This window comes from Formica exsecta, unplaced genomic scaffold, assembly GCF_003651465.1.
Source record: "Formica exsecta isolate Colony F162 unplaced genomic scaffold, ASM365146v1 scaffold2280, whole genome shotgun sequence".
Taxonomy (NCBI): Eukaryota; Metazoa; Arthropoda; class Insecta; order Hymenoptera; family Formicidae; genus Formica; species Formica exsecta.
Genome location: NW_021849574.1, coordinates 2990 through 9927, shown reverse-complemented (window position 1 = coordinate 9927; position 6938 = coordinate 2990). Strand labels below are relative to the sequence as shown.

Below are 6938 nucleotides of genomic sequence, written 5' to 3'. Positions count from 1 at the left end.
TAATGAACAACAATGTAATAAATTGAATATAAAAATATATTTTATTCTTTATAACATATTACACGAAATGAAAAATTTATTATATTAAAAAAAAACATTCCTATTTAACATTCGCCCTCTCCTCAATCTCGGCATCCTCTTCTATATCCATAAGCCTTCTTTGCAGGTTTCTGCGTCGTACGTAGGGTAGTCGCCGTAGAATGTCACCAAGCTGGTCCAAAAAACTATCCACTACATCACGTTTTTTGCTCGATACTTCATCAATGATACTAAGAAATTTATTCTCAATTTCAGCTTGCCTTTGCGCATCTGTAATTAATAATATATGCATATATATAATAAGTGTCTAATAACGATCCGAGATTGATCAATATATAATATTATTAATTATCCTTTTCTATTCTATTCTATTATATAATGGATATTTTCTATTTCCTATTGCCTGTTGCTTAGCATTATGCAAGAGCCTTTACTTTTCCTTTTCGTTCCTGATGATGCAGATCGTGATGAATCTGACGATGAATATGAAACACCCTGTATGGAATCATCAAGATCTGTAGAATTTTCAGCAGGTCATGTCCACTTGCATAAGATATGCAAGTGGACATGACTTGCAAGTCAACATGGGATGAATTTGCTTCCAAAAGGTGCTGGACGGAGCTGACAGTTCTGAAACAAAAATTATAATTTCATAATTTTATAAATTATTAAATCCAATTATACACAATTTGAATGTTCGTAAAATCTTAGTTAAAAAATTAATGTGGGAACATTCCATTCTAATCAGCTACAGAACGAGATTTAAAAAGGATAGTTTGTAATAAGATATTGTAAACATATTTGATGGTAAAATTATTTTTTAAACTATATGAATAATATCTGCAAAAAAATGTAAATATTTACGGTGTCGTCTTTACGGTATCATTGAGAAACCTCATTTCTTCATAATGAGCAAACGAACTTCGTAAAGGATGGCCAGATTCTGTTCCTAATCCGCTTCGTACGTATCCTTGCATCTTCTTTCTAGCCTTTATGTACGAATCTCACAGGTGTTTTCATCTCTGCTTAACTGTTTCCATAGACAGAGATCCTACGATTGTACAGAAAATTGTCTATTATTTACTTTTACACGCAGATAATATTATTCATAAAAGTCATTAAAAATGATCTTACCATCAAGTACGTTTACAATTTCTTGCCATAAACTTTCTTTTTTTAATCTTGTCCTTTCGGTTATTGGAATTGAATGATCCCATAAACCTCTTCGAGTCCGCACCAGTTCAATTAGTAACTCGTCTTGTGTGAGTATTGATTGTGTATCAGATTGTAAAGCTCCTTCATGTTGCACAACACTTTCAGTTTGATGTCTCTTTCCTTTAACATAAATAAATAAACAATTACAATTATCGCGAAATGACTCAATTGACTGTTCTGTACTATACGTACTCATAGTAACCACAGCATCGCTGTCAACATTTATAACATCTATAGTTTCATTGTATGTCTTGAAACAATGGTGGTCCAAAATTGTTCCACATGACCCCCTAAAAATGAAGCCGCAATAGCCACACTTTGTTGCCTGTGAACAAATACAATCATTTAATTATCTTTATTTCATCTAAAGTGAGGTTATAACTTTGCAATAGGTGTTAATAATGTTATTCTGTTCAAATTTAATATTGTGTTTCCTTTCACAAACGCAATCGCAATCGCAGCCGCGAGCCGCTAGTGTGATTCGGGCTTTACGCTAATCCGCTGCATGGGTTTGTACCCTCAGGCTTCTCTCAGATATATTACACAGTTTTCTATATATTACTAGATCGCTAAAGCCCGTATCAAACTACGCATTAAAAATTGAAGATTAAAGATTAAAGATTGGAATTTGACTAATCAGAACAAAAGGAACTAAAATTTCTTTGTCCTGATTGGTCAAATTTTAATCTTAAATCTTGAATCTTAATCTTCAATGCGTAGTCTGATACCGGCTTAACTCTCTTTACCCATACTGTACCAAAAAAATTGACCCCAAAAAGTATATATTATATATGAGAAGTAAACATCTGCGCATGCGTGATTTAAGTAGGAATTAGTAGGAAAGAAGAGGATAGGAGCTGGATATGTAATATGGCCGATGTGTACAGACGAAAAGTGTTTTTGTGTGTGTGTGTGCTGTGTACGCATGTGGTGTGTACATATTTTTCGGTGCCATGTATTTCGTAGGAGTTAGCGGTCTAGTAATATATAGAAGTCTATGGTATATTATCGGTGCTGATATTTAGTTTTCATTATCTTCTTTCTTGCTTACACATTTAAAGAACGATGTTGTGGAACGATGTCGTGTATGTGTCGTTGCTTTTACTCTGTATGGCGTTCGGATGTTTTTATCGTACAATAAAAGAATCTCAAGTGAAACAATGGATCGCAACCGTTCTTGGCTTTGCCTTAGTGATCTGTGTTTCAGGATCGTCAGCCTTACATCCAATCGTTACTGTTGTTATCAACGCCATTATCATAACCAACTTATCATGGAAGTACGAATATGTTTTTAAAGTCAATCTCTAAAATTGTTCGATGATTGCTAAATATAGAGTATTGTTCACTGATTCCACTAAAATTTTACGTAAGTATGTATTTTGAAGCACGGAAATCATATGTATATTAATGTTTATTAGTTAAACTATGTTTAATTTAAATTATTATAGTGCGTTAGTCTTTTGTTTTTTTAACCCTCTGCCGGCAACGTGTGTAATTTAACACCTTTGAGTTGACAACCTGAGACTTTAAGGATTGGTGCAGGTTTTTACTATTTTTATTGTTCCGTATTGTATAAAAATTTTAAAAAATTCTCATATACTTATGAAACCTTTAATAAGGAATCTTTATCATCGTAAAGAGATTGGATTATGATTATATTCTACTTATTTTTTATAGATTTAAATCGGAACACAAACGTTGAAAAAACGTGATTTTTATTAAAAATTTATAACTTTTATGTGTGTGTGTGTGTGTGTGTGTGTGTGTGAGTAAATGATAAAATTCCTTTTAAGCTATAATACTTGAAGGTATGTATCTCGAAAAAATAGTATAATAATGTTGACTCCAAAATCTTGAGTTATTTGACCATCAGAAAATGAAGATTTTTGTAAGAAAGAAAAGTTTCATTCGAGAAAAAAACAAGATTATTTTTGTAGCAGATTAATCATGAACTTCAATTTATTTGTATCAAAATAAGTATATACAAAATACAAAACTACAAAAAATAAAAATATTTATATGGCACAGTCCTTACAATAATATGTGCGGTATTTCTCACTGGCTTAGCACATAACGCACAACAAAACATCAAAAAGTCTATTTGCAAAAATCTATTTATCAAAAAATCAAAAAACAAAATACCAAAAATCTATTTACGAAACGAATCTTTATACATATGTTTATTGAAATCAGTAAAAAAGTTTGTGTAAAACATTGAAAAATCTATTTTAAAAGCAAAATCTTTATATATTCATTGAAATTAGCATAAAAAACATGTAAAACACAAAAATCTAAATTATTGGTTTACAAAAATATTTCTGTGGTCGGCAACCACGTCTCTGAGGCCACAAACGCATTTTCTAACTGTCCTTACTATTAAAAAACAAACAAATGAATACTAGTGTCCTCTTACACATATAACCTTACTATTAATAAGTTTTTTAGGAGGAGATATCGAATCCCACTATCTACTAGTTATTCTAAAATTCACAATGAAAAAAATTTATTGTTTCAAATCCCCACATTGCCGGTGGAGAGTTAATTTTCCGAGAAATTTTTTCATATTTTATTTTTAAAACTTTTACATTTAATATATATCTTACATTTAATTTATCATATATTTTGCGTATATATAGGATGTTACATAACTTAACCATTTTAAATTACTTTTAAACTATTTTATGAAAAAATTGTTCATATCAAAATTTTATGGTATCAAAAAGTACATGCAGTAGAGCAATAAGTTTTTTGTTATCTTACTTTTTTTATCGAAATATAAAAATTATCTTAAGATTTTTAAATGAAACGTTTCACTTCGAAATTCGAAAGTCTATTGAATATTGAATAAAAAATTATTAAGATCTATGATATCATAGAAATCAATAATTACTAAGATATTTTTAAAATAATTTTTTATTTGATAAATACATAACAATTCTCAATATATTGTCGATTACTCTCAAAGCAAATGCATCATTGGTCAATGAATAAAATATATATGTTGAAGCGTTTCTCCAGTTAAAATATGATTTGCTATAATGATACATTCTCACATATATTTTACTATCATTCTGTAGTTCTCAATATAAATTCATTTTTGCATTTTTTTTTCACTGATAAAATTACATTTACAAATTACAGAGAAGTAAACGTAAAAAATACATATTATTGGCTTATTAGTAAAAAATCCTGGCGATATTGGCTTTATCATATTGATCATTAATGATAAATGAATTTAAAGGTCTAGTATGATACAATTGATAATTTGGCAGTATTTCATTGATGGGTCATTGACAAGAGACAAGTATTTTATCTTTTTATCTGAAATATTTTCATTTTTATTAAAAGATCTGGGTGGAGTTCCGAATAGGTGAACCCTCCGATTTTTTTGAAACTACACTATTTTTTGTATTTTTGAACGCTGATTACGAATATGATAATGAAAATTTGCGACAAGGTCATTTTCAAGGTCAAAACTCAAAAAAACTGAAAAAATATATTTTTTTAAATATTATTTCGATAAATATTGATGTAAGAAAAAAATGTGTCAAATAAAAGTTGTAGTTCTTGTAAAAATACATCATTTATGTTCTATACATTTTTTGCGTAAAACTGAAAGTTTTCGAGAAAATCGATGTTAAAGAATAAAAACGGCAGGTGAAGTTCCGAAAAGTGCTCACCTCTGATTTTTTTGAAACTCAGTATTCTTACGTATTTTGATGCACTGATTACGAATATCATAATGAAAATTGGTGCATCTCTCATTTTCATAGTGAAAATCATGAAAAACCCATAACAATTTTAGATCTTACAGAGAAAAACATTTTATGTCCTATTAATTTTTACCGTACGATAGTTTTCAACAAAAACGATGGAATCTAAATCTTATATCTGTTCTCCCATCTAAGCATGTACTTTGCAGTACATATACGATTCCACATGGGTTTACAACTTTCCACGTAGAGCGAGGTTCCACGCAAACCTATTTGTCTAATTTTTTGGTAGTGGAGCCCCCCGCAGGGGGGCGGAACGCACTGTTTCCACGCATACACTTTTCCACGCGAAGCGAGGTTCCACATGGGTTTGCAACTTTCCACGCAGAGCGAAGTTCCACGCAAACCTATTTGTCTAGTTTTTCGGTAGTGGAGCCCCCCGCAGGGGGGCGGAACGCACTGTTTCCACGCATACACTTTTCCACGCGAAGCGAGGTTCCACATGGGTTTGCAACTTTCCACGCAGAGCGAAGTTCCACGCAAACCTATTTGTCTAGTTTTTCGGTAGTGGAGCCCCCCGCAGGGGGGCGGAACGCACTGTTTCCACGCATACACTTTTCCACGCGAAGCGAGGTTCCACATGGGTTTGCAACTTTCCACGCAGAGCGAAGTTCCACGCAAACCTATTTGTCTAGTATTTTGGTAGTGGAGCCCCCACAGAGGGGTGGAACCCTCTGTTTCCACGCATACACTTTTCCACGCGAAGCGAGGTTCCACATGGGTTTGCAACTTTCCACGCAGAGTGAAGTTCCACGCAAACCTATTTGTCTAGTTTTTCGGTAGTGGAGCCCCCCGCAGGGGGGCGGAACCCACTGTTTCCACGCATACACTTTTTCACGCGAAGCCAGGTTCCACATGGGTTTGCAACTTTCCACGCAGAGCGAAGTTCCACGCAAACCTATTTGTCTAGTTTTTCGGAACTTCACCCGCCGTTTTTAGTCTTTAATATCGATTTTCTCGAAAACTTTCAGTTTCACGCAAAAAATTTATAGAACATAAATAATGTATTTTTTTAAGAACTGCAACCTTTATTTGAAACATTTTTTTGTTACATCAATATTTATTAAAATAATGTCTAAAAAGTTATATTTTTTCAGTTTTTTTGTTTTGACCTTGAAAATGACCTTGTCGCAAATTTTCATTATCACATTTGTAATCAGCGTTAAAAAATACAAAAAATAGTGTAGTTTCAAAAAAATCGGAGGGTTCACCTATTCGGAACTTTATCCAAAGATCTTAACATTTTTATTTAAGAATATGATTAAAATTAAAATGAAACGAACAAAAACCAAATTGTTCAAGCGTGATGTCAGAAACGAGTTGCAAACATAAGATTACAAAAAGTTACAATGAACAAAAGTGAGTCGCACATGTTGTCAAAAGGCAAATGCCATAACAACCGCTCGAAACTGTCAAATCTCTCAATGTCGCACAAAACATAAAGAAAATAAATACAGAGAAGTGTTTACAATTAAGACTGCGTGACATTCAAAGTTTCGGCAACTTATCGATTACATTTGTATAAGTATGACAAAAACTTAAGAATATGATGTAATAGCACGAAGGTTGTTCTATGCATTATACACAAGCATATCAAGCATCTATTATACAGACTCGTAAACATGTCAAGCATTTATTATAGAATTACAAACATATGGTACAAAGACAATTCTGTTTAATTGATAGATTAAACAAAGCGGACAAATTTTGTGGCAAGTTTATTTGCTGAATTTACCAGACTGAATTATTTTCTTTGAAAAAATGTAAAAAATAAATTTTATTGCAAACCACCAATGAGAGATCATTAAAAAATGTGAGAATGTATCATCATAGTATATATATTATATGAATAGAATTGCAGAAACATTTCAATATCAATATATGTATATATATATACATTATATATATATA

At 31.8% G+C, this 6938-nt stretch overlaps 1 pseudogene; it reads right to left on the bottom strand.

Annotated features, from left to right (window-relative positions):
• Window positions 1-18: 18 nt before the first annotated feature.
• Window positions 19-1643, bottom strand: LOC115235622 (annotated as a pseudogene).
• Window positions 1644-6938: the final 5295 nt, after the last annotated feature.